Here is a 19,113-nt window from a genome sequence, read left to right as displayed (position 1 = left end):
CAGACTGCTTCCTCCTTCCCCTGACTCCAGAAAGGCCAAGAAGCACATCAGTTTCCAGAGCCCGTCAGATACAGTGAGTCCCCTAAGATCTAAGCAGCAGCTGCAGAAAAAACTAGGCTGACCCCTGCACAGGTGGCCTGAGGTGGCCCCAGAATCTGGCCCAACCTCACAGAGCCAACACTTCTCCTAGAGTCCCAGAACTGTTCACTAAGAAAGTCTGGGGAGAGCTGAGAGAGATCCTTCAATGAAATCACACACACAGAACGAGACCTCAGAAGTTTTCTGTGTGGGCCTGGCTGACATTGCATCCCACTACAACAACCCTCTGTGTGGCTGGACCCATGCCTTTACAGATACCGCCCCAGATGCTGGCCTGTATGGCACCTTTTAGAGTGCCTCGGGCTGCCATGAGCTTTCACATCCTAGGCTGGCGATCACACCTGCCACCTCGGCTTTTCCATCTCTCAGGGGTGGGGCAGAGGAGACTGTTGGATGGGTGTTCTCTATCATTCCACCTTACTACCTGTCTGTGAACCTGGAGGTGGCTAGCTACCAGGAAGCCCCAGCCATCCTCCTAAGCCCTAGAGAGAATTGGACTTACACAGCCACACTGAGCTTTTCCCATGCGGCCAGGATCCAAACTCCACGTTCAAGAGAGTTTGAGCAGCAAGCTCTCATCCAGCAAGCCATCCCTTCAGCCCCTCCTTTCTATTTTGTCGCCTGTCTCTTTATCAGATGGAAAAAATTTAAAAAACAAAAACCAGAGCAGAAAATGCTTCCCTGTAACCTGCCAGGCCCAAAACCTTTGGAGAAGGGAGTCCCATTGGTCAAAGCATTCTACTGGTTAGCCAGAGGGGACTAGAGATGTGACTTGCAGCTGGTGAGGACACCGGATCTCTCTCTGGACTTTTAATGGAGGTGTCCCTCATTTTACAGTGGACTCATGCATTTAACCACACTGTACTGGAGAAGGTGGTTATGGTCCTAAAGATGTCAGAGAAACCTTGAAGGCATTCAATCCCATTGCTGAAAGCCTTCACAGGCACGAGGGGGTAACCAGCAAAACCACAAGGTCTTAGAAGGCACTGTCGAGGAACTAGGCCACTGCTGCTGGCTGGGAGTTCTGTGCCAGCAGAATCTCTCTGACTGCTCCTCAAGGCCTGTAACACTCACAGAACCAAGCTCCCCAGTCCTCAGGGTGTCCCCTGGAAGAGGTCATCTGGAAAGGACACCCTCCAACCTGCTGAACTGCCTGCTGAACTGTGCTCCAGGTTCTCAGCTTTGTGAGCTGAGGTGGGCTTTGGTAACGCAGCTGTCTTTGAGTCATTTCTGTTTCTGTAAGTAACCCCTCTCCCATGTTCCTGTAAGTAACCTCACTAAAACTCATAGTTCACCAAGTGGGACTTTGTGGTCTGTCATGGGCTCCCTGTTCAGGGTGAATAGACCTGTGTCTCCCTAGGAAAAGTTTTAACAAATTCAGAACCTTTCTTAAAGCTCCCATGTGGGAAATTATCCCCAAGTTAACATGATATTATTATTATTATCATCATTATCATCACTACTTTACCACTACTGTTATTGTTTGGGGGGCAGAGGGTTGAACTCACAGTACACACATGCTAATCCCAGGTTGAACTACACCCAAACCCCCAAATTACAATATACTCTTCTGATTTTTTTACGAAAAATTTTGTGTCCTTTCTTTGTGAGGGGAGGGGTCATGTGCTGCACACATGGAGGTCAGAGGACAAGCTCCAGGAGTCTGTGCATTCTCTTTCTACTAAGTAGGTGCCAAGATCACCTTGGCCAGTTGAGCCATCCTACCGGCCCAGTGCATTTATGCTTCATAAAATCTACTGACTTTTTAAAATCGAGGTGAAATTCACATAATTTGCATAATATAAAACTAGCCATTTTAAGGTGAAGGTAGTCGCACTTAATGTGTTTGAAATTTATGCAAACACCACCTCCATAAAGCTCCAAATTGTGCTGAAAGGAAACCCTTTAAATGGACCCCCATTTCTCTTCCACCAGCCTGGGGTAACCACCAACCTTCGTTCTCAGTAGACTTACCTACTGGTAAATGGCATAGTTTTACTTTTGCTTTTTTAAAAATATTGTGTTAAGGTGGTTAGAGAAGGCTCAGATGCCAACACCACTCACTCACTGCTCTTACAGAGACCTAGGTTCAGTTCCCAGAACTCTATGGAGGTTCATCGGCTCTGTAACTCCAGTTTCGGGGATCCCGTGCTCTCTTCTAACTTCTGAGGTCACCAGGCACAAATGTGGCGCACACACAGGCATGCAGGCAAAATACATACACACATAAAATAGTAAGAAATAGATTTTTAAAATATGCCATGCTAAATCATAAGAATTATTGTCATGGCCATTTGAAACACGCAGTTCAGTGGTGTGTCTTCACAGTTGTGAACAAGGCTCAAGAATACCTTTACTTTACCACTAAGAAATGGCATGTTTTCTCCATGGCCCGATGACCACCAGACTTCCGTGTCTATGAATCTGACTATTTTAGACTCTGCATGTTTGTAGATCTGATGGTCTGCGTTTTCCTGGTCTGTTAGCACAGTCATGGAGTGTGTGGCCTTTTCCAGGCCCATCCATACAGCATATATCACCACTCCGCTCCTATTTGTTGCTTGGTAATATTCTATTGTGTGGACATACCTCAGGTTCTCAGCTCCCTGGTTTGGGTTTGACTACTATGAATAGTGTTATGGATTTGTATCTACACACAAAAAGTGTGTAATTTCCTTTCTCTATCTAAAAGTAGAATTAACCTAGTCACACGTCAGCCCTACGTGTACCTTCTCGATAAGGATGATGATTTTGGCTGTTGCTTTAATTTTGAGAAAGAGCCTTGCTATGCAGTCCAGGTTGCCTTTCAACTCAAGATCCTCCTGCCTCAGCCCCCTAACTGCTGGGATCACAGACTGCCTTGCCAGGCCATGTTTAGCCCATGAAGGTCGCTAGCTGCTTCTTTAGTCATAAATTTAGTAAACCAAAGTTCACCCAACAAAATAAGAGGAAGGAGGGAGCAGACTCAAAAGTCCCAGGGGAGTCCCAGGGGAGGGACTCAGAACACTGGGTCACCCCAGAGCCTGTATAATAGTGGGAAGGCAACGTTGGCATCAGGGTAAGGGTCAGACATGCTAAATTGCCTTTGAAGTGCATTTTCAAGGACAGTCCTGAGTCAAGTAGAAATAGCTACACTAAATGCAGTTACTAAGGTGCCCTGGGATTGCTGGCTATTTCTCTAGAGATGATCTGGCTGTCAGAAGAAATCAGGTGACATCAGGACCAGAGCAGATACAGTCAAGGCTTCCTGCTCACCAGCCCAGGTGCAAAGCCCTTAGTCCTTGTCACAATGGCGCTTAGTCATCTAAGTTGCTATAACAAAATATCATTGATGGTGTGGCTTAAAGAACAAACAGTTCTCAAGGACTGAGCTGACAGTCCAGACCGTGATCAGTTTTCCTGGCTTATAGATGCCTAGCCTCCCTGTGTCCTCACACAGGGTTGGGAGACTTTCAATTTCAATTTTTTCCCTTATAAGGGCATTAATCCTATCATGGGGCTCCACCCTCATGACTTCATTTAGTCCTAATGACAAATGTTCCATCTCTGAGTATCATGGCATCAGATGTCAGGGCCTCAAAGCATGAATGAGGAGGGGCACAAACATTAGCGCATGGGCACATTGGCAGTTGAGGTCCCCGGGACACAGCTAGAAGCTCGCCCAAGTCATGCCACTGAAAACTGACCAAGCAGGAACTGGGTCTGAACTCCAACAGGCCGGTGTTCATGCTCCTTAACCACTGCTGCCAAGGATTACAAAGGCTGGCCTTATGGCAGGCACAGAAAATGGTTTCCTATCCCCAAAAAGAGGAGCAGGAAACTGAGAGCCAAAAGTAATCTTGACCCAAGTCTAGATCAAAGAAAGCTGAGGTCTGGAGCTGCCACTTGCCAGGGCAGAGCTGGGAAGAAAAACTCTAATCCCTGACTAGAGACACTCTGCCCCACCCCAGGCCAGGCTAGTTCTAGCCTCGATGAGTCTCCATTCGGCTACGTTTTAATGATTCACCCTCTTGCTGCCAGCAGCGTGTGTGTCACTGCCCACAACCAGCTCACACCCCCGGCTCTTCCCACTTGGAGACACCAAAATGACAAGCCAGCTGATTTTATAGGACTGTTTTTAACATCATTTTAATATTAGGAATGAATCTGCTTAGCTGTTAAAATGGGTAAATTGGGATCGAGCTGAGTGCCCACAGCATCCGTTATCATTCTGGGACCGGTTCAGGCCAGTCTGTAAGCTAGGAAGGGTCAATGTGGGGGAGGGGGATAGTGGGTCCCTGTAAACTAGGACGGTTCAGTGTTGGGGAGAGGGTAATTGTCCCACTTGGTGCCTGCTGCCCTTCCAGTATGGAGTCAGACGGCTCTGGTGAGAACTCAAAACAAAGTTAATCCTTGCTAATGGTTTTCTTCCCTGAACCTCAGATTTATTATTTGTAAATTAGGAATGATGTTACTTACCTCAAAATTGAGCTGTAGTGAAGACTAAGCAATTAAATAAAAAGAAGTGAAGCTCGTGGACAGGCAATGCAGCCTGTGTTCTCCAGGCACTGCTGACTTACAGGTTAACCTGCTCGCTTCCAGAGGGCGACTGGCCAGCACCAAAGCTAAACCATGTAAGGAGCAAGGGCCTGGGCCTTGGTGATAGAAGTACTTTGACACAAAGATAATGTTGGATTTGACACAACCGTGACAGGCACTCAGGCTAATGGGCATGGCAGAGACTCCAGTGAACCTGTTGCCCAAGGAGGCTGACACAGAGGTGGAGACCCACCTTACACCTGCCCTGCCTGGTCACCAAGGGTCTCCCAGGCCCAGCTGTCTTTTTGCTTCCAGTTCCCTTATTCCCTTTTAGGAATCAGATGCCTTGGTGGAGCAGGAAAGCAGGACCTCCAGGGTCAGAACCTCTCACCCAGGAGCCACGTTGGAGCTGGAGTCTGCCCCCACCACTTGAACAACAAAGGGAATTTACTGTAGTTACCCTTCGTTGTAAAATGCAGAGGGTCACAACTTCTATCTCAAGGAGAGTATAGAATCTGACCAATGCAATATAACAAATCTACCCAAAGATGTATTGGCCGTGAACACACCACTCACTGTGTCTCAGAGTTGTATCTAAGAATGTTTGTGAGGCACTTGGGAGAACTGGCCCCACTCCTCACCTGGGCAGTGTAATGTGTAGCTTTTGTTACCCTGCCTTAAGCCCTGGGAACAGGCTGCACTACAAGCCCCCACCCAGGTTCCCTCGGACCTACAGATGAAAAACAACACACACACACACACACACACACACACACACACACACACACACGTGCACGCGAGCACACCAGTTAATCTTAAAATGCCTTTTCTATCTCAATAACTAGGCACTTCTAAACCTCCCCTGCCACCCCTGCATAATCAACAGAGTGACCATTGAGCACTCTAACTGAAAACTCACATGGCTGGTTGGCTTTATCTCCTGTAGCTACTCCTCCTTCTCCTCCCTAGTTCTCTTGATCCTCCCTCTCCTCTGTGTCTGCTAGCGTGCCTGTGGAGACCTGGAAGTCCTGCCTATTCTGCCCAGCTCATTGGCTGCTAGCATCTTTAATGATGGATCAAGAACCAATTGGAGAACAGGACCTCAGCATAGGAACCACCTCTAAAGAACAGCACAGTAGCGTTGTCTCTGATGGTAGGGTGCAGGTGAGGTGCTCCTGCAGTGGGAGCACAGAAGAGCTGTCCCAGTCCCTCATTGGCTGCAGCACTTGGGAGAATTGGCCCTGAACCTTGCCTGGGCAGCACAGTAGAACTCTCCCTAATGGCAAAGGTATGGATAAGCTGTCCTCCACCACCCTGAGAACATTAAGAACAGGAGGGTGGACCTTGCCCCTGGCCGGTTGTGGCATTGGCTGAGCTAGGGAGCAGTGCTGGATCGCTCACCCTGGTGGTTCAGCTGCAGGAGTGCTGGTAAGCTGACCAACTCAGCTACCACCCAGCCCCAGGGTCTTGAGCTGGCCCATTCTAACATCTACCCCATCCCAACATCTATCCCAGCTATGATCTGCTGGAATCTGTGAAAAGGCCAGTCCTGCAGATCCAAAACTGCAGGACCTCCATGACACAGGGCAACAGCAGGATATCTGAGACGAGTCCCAGTGAGGATCCAGTATTGATGGTGTCACAGAAGCCAGAGGCTTCAAAGCAGTCATGACTCATTGCAATGAACATTTACTCTGCAGTCAGAAACAGGTTAATTGCATTATTCAAGGTATGGGTGGTTCTCTAGAGAGTGGTTTGTTATCAGTTTGGTCTCCTCCACTCCATCTCACACTCTTACTACCCCTGTCAGTCTCTGTCTGTCTGTCTTTTATGTGCTTGCTGGCTTATAAGGAAACAAGCAGGTCCTCACTACATGTGGCCCCTTGATCTTGGACTTTACACCCTCGGGACACATGAGCTAAATAAATTTGTAATTTATCCAGCCTGAGGTTTTGTGTTCCAGTAGAAGTCAGGACAAAAGGTCTATATGACAGGAAGGACAAGAGGAGGCTGAGGGGCTCCCTGGTGGCCAGGTGTTGTATTCTTCCTAACTCCCTGCTTTCCACCCTGTCTTACTGTTCTGTGTCCCTTACTGGCTCCTTCTCTTCCTGGTTATGTCATCATTTATGTGTGGGAGGGATGGGAGGTGCTTGGACTATGTTACAGACCTTACCATGCTCCCAACCTGCCCCCAACTGCCCCCTTCCAAAGTGTTTTAAATGTAACACATGCCTCTGAACTAACTCATGCCTTCTAACTCCTTCCACCTTGGACTTCACCACTTCAGTCACTGCTTCTGGTGGACAGGATGCCAGCATGCATCTCAGTGAACACTTGCATGCACCACGGCTCTGCCTTTGGATGAACTGTTCCCTTTATCTACATCAGAGGTTCTCAACCTTTCTAAGTGCCATGACCCTTTAATACACTTCCTCATGCTGTGGTGACCCTGTCATAAAATTATTTTGTTGCTATTGCATAACTAATTTTCCTACTGTAATGAATCATAACGTAAATATCTGTGTTTTCTGATGGTCTGAAACTCCCATGAAAGAATCATTTGACCCCAAAAGGATTATGACCCATAGGTTGAGAACTGCTGATCTAAAATAGCCTCTCTGTTTTTCTGCTAAATGTTTAGCCTTAAGATTTAGCTCTAGGGTGCAAGCCTCCTGCTGTCCTCTTATAGGTAGAATTCATGCCTAAGGGTCCCCAAGGTGCTGATGCGGCTCCCCACAGGACTGGTGAGGCCTCCCTTACAAACTTCCCAGCAGACAATGCCTCCCTTCTCATGTTTTCAGCTCTAGGCTTCACAGCTGCCCAGAGTCTCCCAATAACTGATCTTTGCAGAATGCTGTGCCCCCAACTACCACTCTCCCCAACCCCTCACTAATCCTACCCTATTTCCAGTTCCTCTGGGCCAGTCCAGGGAGTTATCCAAAGAAGCAGAGGTCTTGTGGCCTCTGGCAGGTGGAGTAATTTGCAAGGCAGGGGCTCAGCAGAGAAGTGGAACCAGAAATTTCCAGCTGCATTTTGTTCTTCTTTTTTGGGTAAGACAAATTTTTTATTCTATTTTGTCTCCACTTGGAAACTAGGCCATACGCCATTTGCTATCCATCCTAAGTGTAATGTACTTTGCTTTGCAGCTGATTGCCTATCTGGGTTGCTCTGAGGTAAGAAGCTGCAGTCTCCAATTTAGCACCTCATAATATAACAGCGGAAGGCTAGGTAAAGTGGCCTTTATTCTATCTCAGCAAGGAACTGAGCTTCTCTAAGTTTCAGGAAGAGAAGGGGAGGGAGGCCTGTCTCTGCCCTTTGTTCTCAGCACTTTCAGATTGTGTGTTCACATGGTAAAACGCTCACTATGAGTTTACACATAAATTCAGGTCATAAATTAAATAAGAGGTTTATAAGAAACAATTATCTGGTGAAACATTCATCATTTGCTATTAGCCTTCAGATTCATAGAAAGTTAAAGACCATAACTAAGCTGTCCTTAAAGTTTTATGTAGATAAACCCAGTCAGTATCTTATCTCCTGTTTTTACACCTGTGGTCCTGTGGTGTATATCTTCTTTATGACCTCTTAAAATGTGCTCTGGGTTTTAAAAAGTCTGTTGTTATCTCAGAAACAGTTAAACAGTTCTGTTATAAAAGAGACTCAAATGTCTTTGTCTGCATTCCCATTCTAAACAATGATGACCCTAACATGCTAGTTGTTTCTGCAGAATAAATGCTCTTTATTTTTACATACTATCTGAGTCTGGGGTCTTCCCTCAGTGAATTTTGGACCCTTAGGAAACCACTTCTGCAGAACTCTGCTCAAGGACCACGCCTTGCCTGTGGTTTCGTCCCTCCTGCAATTGGTCCATCTTGCTGTGTTTCCTCATCCTGTGAGAGAGATCGAGAAACCTGTGGAGGATGAGAAGTCACCGAGAAGATATAGGGAGGGGGTACTGGACAGAGTGTTACCCCTATGACTACTCTGTTCTCCTGGATTCCTCCCACAAACACTCCTGAGGCCAAAGCCTTCATGCTCTGTTGATGACTCCTTTCTTGGAAAATGTTCCCAAGCACAAGTATTTCACGTGGTTTAGCCACAGAGTTTATGCCAAAGACAGCAGCATGCCAGCATGAGGCCAAGGGAGGGCAGAGGGCAGATCTGGAAAAAAGAGGACCTGAGAAGCTTCCAGATGTGGAGCTTTGACCTCTTACTATCTATTATAATTATAATGTGTATTATTATAATGCTAAATTCTACACCCAAGGACCAGACCTACAAGTCACTTCTCATGTTAACAAGCACAAACCTTGTTCCTTGATTTAAAACTATTGGCTAAATAAAATTGGCTAGGTAGGTAGTGCCTATCCTAGGCCAGCCAGGGCTATGTAGTGAGACCTTGTTTCAAAAAAATCCAAATAAATAAATAAATAAATGTAAAAGAAGATGAGAGCCCATAGAAACTATCTCTCCCCCCCACACACACACACAAGTGTGTATGTGTACATGGAAATGTATGTGTGTGTGTAAGTGTGCATTTATCTATGTGGACATATGTACGCCATGGCACATTCATGGAGATCAGAGGACAACTTGCAGGTTAGTCTCTCTTCAACCACATGAATCGCAGGGATGGACCTCAGGTTGTCTGTCTTGGTGGCAAGCACCTTCACCCAATGAGACTCTCGATGGCCCAAACTTCTGTATTTTTGTGACCCCCTTTAGTTTGTTAATTCTTCTGTGGGACCGACAAATGTCACCTAAGCATGTTTATGGTGCCCAGGCAATGTGCCAACCTGTGGGTTTCCCCCACAGAACAACAAAGAAAGTGAAAACTTCTTATCTCCAGACTTTAACTAAGAGCAGCGCAGGGCCCCTTGTCTGTTCCTAGATAAGTGTGAAGAATACCTCCTCTCAGTAGGAAGAGCACAGGGAAGAGGTGACTGGAAAACAGCCATTGTTGAGGACAGACTTCCACACCAGAATCCACTGAGCCACTTCATGTGATATGCCTCACACTGTGGTCTAGCCTTTAATAAATGTTTGCCAATAATAAAAAAATTTGAATCATAATAAATATTTAATTTTCTTAAAAATGTTAAACTTATTCATTAAGAAAAATTATCTCTAGGCAGGTAAGGCAGCTCAGTGGGGGTTTCACTGCTGTGAACAGACACCATGACCAAGGCAACTCTTATAGGACCAACATTTAATTGGGGCTGGTTTACAGTCAATTATTGTCAAGGCAGGAGCATGGCAGTGTTCAGGCAGGCATGGTGCAGGAGGAGCTAGGTGATCAACATCTTGTTCCAAAGGCAAACAGGAGATGACTGATTCCTCAGGCAGTTAGGAAGAGGGTCTCATTGTTCATCTCCACAGTGACACACTTCCTCCAACAAGGCCACATCTACTCCAACAAGGTCACACCTCCTAATAGTGCCACTCTCAGGGCCAAGCATATTCAAACCACCACAGTGAATAAAGGCACTGTTGCCAAATCTGATGACCTGACTTTAATCCCTGTGTCCCAAACAGTGAATGGAGAGAATCAGCTTCTACAAATTGTCTTCTGAACACACACACACACAAACACACACACACACACACACACACACACACACACACACACACACACAATGTAAGTTAAAATATTTAAAGACAGATCATGGTGCAGTCTCTCTTCTCAATGACCCTATCCTAATAATGGAGACCAGTAGAGGCAGGTAGATTTCTGAGTTCGAGGCCAGCCTGGTCTACAGCGTGAGTTCCAGGATAGCCAGGACTACACAGAGAAACCCTGTCTCAAAAAAAAAAAAAAACAAAACAAAAACAAAAACAAAAAACAAAACAAAACAAAAAGCTGGGTGGCGCATGCCTTTAATCCCAGCACTTGGGAGGCAGAGGCAGGCGGATTTCTGAGTTCAAGGCTAGCCTGGTCTACAGAGTGAGTTCCAGGACAGCCAGGGTTACACAGAGAAACCCTGTTTCGAAAAACCAATAATAATAATAATAATAATAATAATAATAATAATAATAATAATAATAATAATGGAGACCAGTGGAGACAGGGGATGTGATTTGGAATAGATCTGGGTGCTGTTTTAAAAAGATGGCTCACCAGTCAGGAGCACATCCTGTTCTTCCAGAGGACCCAGTTTCGATTCCCAGCATCACATAGCAACTCACAGCCATCTGTAACGTCAGTTCCAGGGATCTGGTGCTCTCTGGCCTCCATGGGAACCAGACACACATGTGGTGCACCTGCATATGTGTATGTATAACATTCATACACATAAAATAAAAATAAGCAGTATTTAAAGAGAATTTTTTAAATGGAAGTGAAGAGATAGGAGTCATAAATTACAGGAAGGTGACACCAAAGTCTTTAAGGAAGTTTGAATTAAAACATTTTAGTATCACAAAACAATTTTATAGTTTTCTTATCTTTGAAATAAGAATGACAACATCTACTATGTCACAAAACACATACTCTCTAATCTGACCACAGCAAAGACTCCAAAATTCAGGCACTTAACACAACTAAAATTCACCTTGCTCTTGAAACAAGCACACTCCATGTCCCTATTCTTGTCCTCCACACTCATCTCCAGGAGCTGCTTCAGCTTTCTGGGGCTTTGGTCCTCAGGTACTTCTGTATTAATGTGTCTCTAAGACCCTCACAGCAGAAAAAGCATCCATGCCGAATGTGTCCAGGCATATGAAATGTTGTGTTGCATTGGACAGAGCACGATGGGCCAAGGGTTTCCAGAAGATGAGCAGAGACTGAGGAAGCAGGAAGCTCCCTGCCAGGACAGGAGAGCCCATCTTTCTGGTGATGTCGCTCCAGAGTGTGGCTGGATGCAGAGAAATCAAGACAGTTGAGAAGCACACAGCCACATTGAGAAGGGACTGCCCGGAGGTTAGCGAACCCCATTCAATAGCAAGTGACTAATGTCAGGGACAGCTTTAACCTAGTGAGCCATTAGTCCCCCTGGGCTTGGGGACTGCTGTGTTATTCTTAATTGAGACTAAAGTATTAACTTTGAGAATATAATAGCTCTACATGTGTGCAGTGAGTAGGCAGGATGTTTATTCTCCTTTTTGAGACAGAGTCTCACTATGTAGCCCAGTCTGGCCTGGAACTCACTCTGCAGGTTAGGTTGGCCTCAAACCTGTGCTCCTTCTCCCTCTGTCTCCCAAAGGCTGGGATCACAGGCGTGAACCACACGTCTGGTTTGGCATGAAGACTTCAGCACTTATAAAGTATATGAAAATTCTTGTGTCTGTTTTCCTATCTAATTATCCTCCTGCCTCAGACAGTTTGGGCTGCTATACCAAGATACTATTACATCAGGAAGCTTAAGCAACGGAAATTTCTTTCTTTCAGTTCTGGAGGCTGGAGGTAGGAGACAGACAGCTTGGGCTTCCTGAAGGTGCTCTCCCACACACCTTGTCTTTCACTCTGTCATAGTACAGAGTGAGGACTTGAGTAGCCTTCCTGCAAGGTCATTCTCTCTTCATGAGGCCTCTGCTCTCGAAGCACACACCTCCCCACCCTCCCCACTTACCCCCAATACTGTCACACGGGACCTGAGACTTTAACATATAAACTGGGAAGAGACACACCCAGGCTACAATAATTTCCAAGTACAAAGCCCAAGAGAAAATATTAACTATCACTAAAGCACCGTGCTTTAACGTGGGCTCACAGTTGCTTATCACGAGGCTCCTCCTGGTGTTCTGGTGTTCATGCTGGCTGTCAGCCTGGCTTCCACTGTCCCTAGGAAAAATGTCCCTGGATGAGAGACATTCTGACCATGCTTAGCTCTTACAGCTGTTCTGGATTAAACTGCACATTTTCTGCTCAGACCCTCCTTGGAGACATTTAAAGCCACTCACCACTCACCATTTTCCACACCTATGGGGTCTGTGTGGAGAGAGCTGGTACATTTCAAAGTGTTCTCTGCATTCCTGGGAAAGGCTACACACTAATTAGCCTGACAGATAGTCTCTCTTTCATCTCTATGATTCCATGTCTGTAACAGAGACATGAAGAACGCTGATGGCCAGACAACCCAACAGACGAAGACAAAGGAAAAGAAGCCTGCTGGATGGGCCTGAGGGAATGCAGTGTGCCCAGCTCAGGGAACAATGGGAGGTCCCGGTGTGGGCAGAGGCAGTCTGGAAACAAGAATGCCTTTGGCTCTTTTGAAAACCTATCCAAGCTCCTGCTGAGTGTGCCCCAAGTGATGGAATCCTGTGTGGTTAGTTCATCTTCCCTAGAATACAACAAGCCTGCCTGCAGCCCACCTTACTCAGGAGCCGAGTGGTCCTCTCCTCCACTCCTCCACCCCAGGCACATGCCAGGGCAAGGTGTGGGTTAGACTTTGACACATGGTGACCCCAGGGCCCAGCACAATGACAAACTTTGAGTCAGTCTTGGTTGTCTGAACAAAGAGACATGTTTATTACAAACAGAGGCACGCTGGCAAAGCCCAAGGGTCTTATTTCCAACATCCGTTTTTGCTGTCCAGTCCCTGGTGTGGAAGACATGACAGGTAGGGCATAGCAGGCAGTAGCCCATGCACTCGGGGACCTTTGACACTGCACCTCTGGGGTTGGAAGCATGGCTTTGGGCTGGGTGTGGTGGTGCCAAGACTTCAATGTTAACACATGGGAGGCAGAAGGAAGTGTGAGTTTGAGGCCAGCATGGTTTATATAGTGCATTCTGGATTGGCCAGGGCTACATACTGAGACCCTGACTCAAACACAAACAAAACAACAACAATAACAAAAAGGCCAATGCATGGCTTTGCCCCTTACCTGGACTTCCAACCTCTCAGCACCCCATAACCTATTAAATGGAGATGATGATGGTGATGATGCCTGTGACAAGAATAAAATGAACTGGCACTCCTGGGACCAAGCCTAGGAAGGATAGTAGGAAGTAGGAAGGATTAAAATGTCGGCTATTGTCATCATTAAAGCTAGAAAACTGTTTAGGATACATTCTGGATGTGAATCTGCGATCCTTTTGTCTTTTTCATGACTTGATTAAATGTTAACCTTCAGTTATTATTAATAACTTCAGTTATTATTATACTATTATTAAATATTATTGATGAGCATGTTGTGGGGGAACCCTGGTGCTACTTGGTCGTAGAGTTTAGCGGATTCCGAAGAACAGTGAGGCTCTGGTGATCATCCACACATCACCCTGGAGGCTTGGTTATGAAGCTCTTCGTATGAAATAATTTCTGGACACAAGAAGCATGCTCACAGGCTCCAACTAGTGGTCTTCCCTTCTTCCTCTTCTCCAGGTTTCCTGTCGTGTCACCTTCTCCAGGCCAGAAAGAGGCTCTTCTATACCTCCTCCCTCTGTGTGATCAAATAGAAGCTTGAAAAAAAGCCTTAGAAGGCTTACACAAAAGGACAGACCCAGAGTGCTCGGCCCCAGCTTGGTCTCCCCCTCCTGACTGATGCTGTGCCTGCCTGCGCGCGCACACACACACACACACACACACACACACACACACACACACCCCGCTTCCCTACAAGGTTTTCAAGGCTCTACTTCAGTACAGGCGAGCTGGGCTTTCCAGCCCTGCAAGCCCTGCCCTGTCCCTGACAAAGCTTTGGCTGACCTTCCAGGCCTTCTTTCTTACTGTCTGTCCTAAGTGTGTGAGGCCTTGGTCCCTAACAAATACCTTTTCTGTAATAGGCCTAGTGTTTGCTGGGACACTGGCCGTTACCATGATCGGATCACAGCACCTAATTAACTTTCTCCTTGTTCCACACCCCACACACACCCATGGCCTCATCTTTGGGAAGTCCCTCCACTTATCTGGGCTGAACCTGTGGCTATTTTGGCTTGACACAAAGGTGCTTCATGGAAGTGACATGTGTGTCTTCTCAGCCAAGACTAAGACATTCTAGCAGCCTCCAAGAAGGCATTGTTAGGAGCCACACGCTGTCCAGGTAGAAAGACTAGCTACCCAGCTGGAGAGCAAAGAAAAGCCTAAGGTTTCAAAACTATGTGGGAAGAGAAGCAACCCTGCCCCATGGTCTTGGCTGAGCCCAGCCTCCCAGCCACTCCAGTGGAAAAGCAAGAAGAGAGACAATGATATAGAACCTTCTGGAACAGTCCTGTCCTGGCAGCAACTGTAGATGAGGAAAACCTCAACTCTGGCTGGAAGAAAAACTGATGGCAAGAAAACAAACAAACAAACGAACCCAGTTGTTGGCTGGGCACGTGGCTCACACCTTTAGTCTCAGCACTTGGGAGGCAGTGGGAAGCAGATCTCTGTGGGTTTGAGACCATCCTGGTCTACAGAGAGAGTTCCAGGACAGCTATGACTACACAGAGAAACCCTGTCTTGAAAAACCAAATAACAACAACAATAGCAACAAAAGAAAACTATTTGTTTTAAACTTTTGGGGGATGGGGGACAGTGGGATGGTACAGTACATAAAGGTGACTGCAGCCAAGCCTGAGGATCTGAGTTCGAGCCCTAGGAACTACAAGTTGAAAAAAGAAAACCAACTCCTGAGAGTTGCCCTCTGACCTTTGCACATACACTGTGGTATGCACTCCAAATAAATGCAAAAGAAAAATTTTAACAAATGAACTATTATTTTTTGATGTAATTACAAATTCACAGAAAGATGTAAGAATATACAGTACCTCACGCTCCCACACGCAAGGGTGGGAGCAGGAGTCAAGATGATCAAAGTACATACATGTGCATGAAAAGTTATAATAAATCCATTTTTTTTTTTTACAATTAAAACAAACCAATTAGGTTTTTTTAAATCCCAGTTACCTTTAAACCAAATTGCTCAAACACCCCCCATTCCAATGTGGCTAAGTTGCAGACATGGTATTTTTTTATTCCTACATGAAACAGTGTGCATCTCCTAAAATAGAAAGTTTTTCTTATATAAACATAGCACAATCATAAAAATCAGGAAGTTACATTTGATGACATGGTACCTCAGTGCCCTCCTTAGATTTTGCCACTTGTCCCCCCAGATGTCCTTTACAGCACAAGGGAGCCTCACACAGATCTCCAGAGCAAGCTTGAGGGACCTGGCTGCCTCTGCATCCTCAGCAGTGACCGTGGTGCACAGCCCCACACACACATGTGCACCACCATACATGTGCACAGCTCCACACATGTGCACAGCCCCACACATGTGCACCACCACACATGTGCACCACCACACATGTGCACCATCACACATGTGCACAGCCCCACACATGTGCACAGCCCCACACATGTGCACCACCACACATGTGCACCACCACACATGTGCACCACCACACTGTGCACTACCACACGGCTCTACTGTGAATGTTGAGATTCCAAGCTCAGTTCCTCCTGTTTGTGTGACAGGCACTTTTCTGACTGAGCCGTCTCTCAGAACTCCCATACGCTATTTTTGTATTTGTTTCTTTTTTAATTATAATTTTAGTACAAGTGCGTGTTAGTCTGCATGTGTATGTGTATGAGTGTGTGTGTGTCCAAGTGTGCACACGTAGAGATCAAAGGACAACTTTTAGGAGTTCATTTTCTCCTCCCACTATGTGCACACTGGAAATCAAACTTAGGTCATCAGGCTTGGTGGAAGGCACATTAGCCTGCTGAGACATCTTTTCCACCCTCCATTCTTTTTCTATTAAAAATCATTAGTTCCAAGGCTGAAGAATTGCCTCAGTATGGAAGAGCACCTGTTGCTCTTATGGACCCATTTTTTTCAACACCTATATGGTGGCTCACTGCTGGGCTGCACCTTGCCGCTGGGGTGCCCGGAGCACCTGCTGAGGCAAAACACAGTCCGCAGTGAGGGTCCTCAGTCCATGTTTTCCCAGGTAGGAAACCGTGGGGCTTAGGGCGACTGCTGCCGTTTTCAATCTCCTGTGTACCCAGGTGCGACTGGGGTACGTACCGTTGGGTTGGCGGTAGGGAATGGGGTTCTGAGGTCTGAGCTTCCCTTCTGGGCGTGTACATACCAAGCAGGAAGGGGAAGGCTTAACTCTGGGCCAGGGCAGGACCTGGTTTGGTTCCCCGTGAGTGCTGAGAGTATGGAGGGGCTGGGAGAGAGGAGGCCTCCTCAGGGAGTTTAGGCATGGCTCTTTACGATAAAGCCCCCGACCCCCCTTCCCCACCACACAGTGACCCTTGATGAAGAGACAGTCCATGCTTTTCCAAACTGCTGTTACGGTCCTCTCGGTGGGGTGTCATGGTTACATGCTCCAGATCAGGTAGTCTGTCAGGGAGTTGACCCCACTCCTGCCATTCTCAGTTCTGAGATTCCCAGGGTCTGAGCCTGCTCAACAGTTTTTCTGCCTGGGTAAGGGTCCGCTTACCCCACAGCTCACAACTGCCTGTGACTCAAGTTCCAAGGACTCTGACATCCTCTTCTGAACCCTATGGGAACCAGGCACACACACAGTGCCCATAAATACACGCAGACAACACTTATACACATAAAATGAAAAAATCTAAATGAAAAATTAAATGAATCATCATTACTTCAAACTATGAGTTCACTTTTTCAAGTAGCAAAAACTCCAGTGTCTGTGGCTGCTGAAGGGAGACCCTTACTCAAGTCTCAGGAAATCACAGCCACCCCAAAACCACAAGACACTGTACCTGGATGCAATCAGCAGAGGTTTATTGGGGAGAGTTGGCTAGCCAAGGTCAAACTGCTCGTCCACGCAGGACCAAAGTTTGACAAAAGGCCAGCAAGCTGAGGGGCCTTTTTTATAGCATGGGGTGGGTAAAAGGAGGAATTTTCGCACGGTTACACATGATTGGTTGTTTTACAAATTTTGAACATCAGTAGGCTGTAACACTGGGAAAACCTGGGGTTACTGGGGTAACCAAGAACAGTGGAAAGCTAGCTAGTTCTTGGAACCACCCAGATGACTTGCATTTTTCTCTGTGGTCAGGAATGTGTCTTCTTGCTTTGGGCCTTCCCCACCCTGAGGCTTGGGGAATGTTAATCCAGAAAGTGTCCTCTGATTCCGGGATAATGTCCTCCACCCAGAATGTGTCCCGGGGCAGTGAAGGCCTGAAATCTTACATTCAGTTCCACCTTCTGGAACCTGCATTCTCTTGCTCAGGTTTAGGGTAAAGAAAAAGCCTATATATATTTCATAAAATGGTCTTTATAATTTTTCCACTCTACAGCTGCTTGTATTCTTATGCTAATTTGCATCCCTAAAATTGTTTGCACGGGAGTCCGTGCATCCTCAATGCACGGAACACACTGAGGGAGCCTACCACCAATTGGTTCTGACTGGTAAATAAAGATGCCAGCGGCTAATGGTTGGGCAGGACGGAGGTGGGACCTTAGTATTTTTTGGGCTTGGGACCAAGAAGGAGAGAAGGAGGAGACCCATCATTCTGGGAGAAGGAGAAGGAAGGAGAGACACCACACCCGAGAAGGTGCAGGACAGAGAGCATAGCCCCCATGTAGGAGCTAGGGGAGAGCAGTCTAAGAGGGCTGCCAGACTGGATCCAGGGCAACAAAGATGGAATATAGGATTTGGTAAGTAATAACTTGGGGTTATCAGAGGGAGATAGATTAGCCACATGGAGGTTAGGAAGTGGCCCAACCATTGAGCTGTAGGCATATCAAAATATAAAGGCAAAATTCTGGGGTTCATGGCATAAGCTAAGGCACAGATGTGTCCCCCAAGCTGACCCAGACAACGCTGGGTGGTGGGCTCAGGATCCAGCCTGAGGCCTTCTCAAAGGCTTCTAAGCTGTCTCAGAGAACTTGAGGCTCAGAGGCACAAGAAGCCCCTGCTGTTTTAGGCATATCAAAATATAAAGGCTGTGTGTGTGTTTCATTCAGGAGCCCAGAACACTGAGTAGGTAGTGAGGAATCACTGTTGCTGGGATTTATGAAAACTTCTTAATGCTACAGGATCCTATTTCATGTTCATGTTACAAGATGCCACTTTCTTACTCCTGGAATATGTAGATAGCAGTTACAAAATTGCTGACCCATAGCCCTGAAGAGAAAAACCATAAACCAACTGACTTGAGTTTGGTGTTTATTAGTGGTTTTTGTCTCTTGCATCACGGTAAATAACCCAAATATTTGGCTCAGAAGCTGCTCGGCAAAGTTGTTGCTGTTTTAACCTAACAGTCTGGGATGGCTTGTTTTGCAAGAGACTGTGAAATAACTTTGCAAACTAGCATTCCCCTCAGGCCCCACACAAAAGAGAAATCAGACATCACAGAATGACAACAGGCTTCGGGAAGGATTTTCTTTCACTGGACTCCTTCAGGATAGATAGGCATTGCTGTTGATTCCTGTGCAGCACGGTGACAGCAGTAAGAAGGTCCATGCCAAAGTGTCCCCCTGAGAAGTCACAACACAGGACAGACTGTAGAGTGAAAAATTATAAAGGCCATTTTATGAAATATGTGTAGATTTTTCGCCTTACAGAACTCGGAACTGAAAATAAGATTTCAGGCC

General features: G+C 46.4%; 1 long non-coding RNA gene across 3 annotated transcripts; it reads left to right on the top strand.

Moving 5' to 3' along the window:
• Positions 1-5,767: 5,767 nt before the first annotated feature.
• Positions 5,768-9,647, top strand: LOC143434200 (uncharacterized). 3 transcript variants are annotated; one of them, XR_013103541.1, is made up of 4 exons: positions 5,768-5,905; positions 7,528-7,667; positions 7,764-7,790; positions 8,397-9,647. It is a non-coding gene; the product is annotated as an uncharacterized LOC143434200 (long non-coding RNA). The 3 variants fall into 3 exon arrangements; XR_013103539.1 differs by having other exon boundaries at positions 7,764-9,647; XR_013103540.1 differs by having other exon boundaries at positions 5,768-6,650; positions 7,764-9,647.
• Positions 9,648-19,113: the final 9,466 nt, after the last annotated feature.

This window comes from Arvicanthis niloticus, chromosome 13, assembly GCF_011762505.2.
Source record: "Arvicanthis niloticus isolate mArvNil1 chromosome 13, mArvNil1.pat.X, whole genome shotgun sequence".
Classification (NCBI taxonomy): Eukaryota; Metazoa; Chordata; class Mammalia; order Rodentia; family Muridae; genus Arvicanthis; species Arvicanthis niloticus.
Note: the sequence above shows the minus strand (reverse complement) of the source record. Positions and strands in the feature narration are given on the sequence as shown.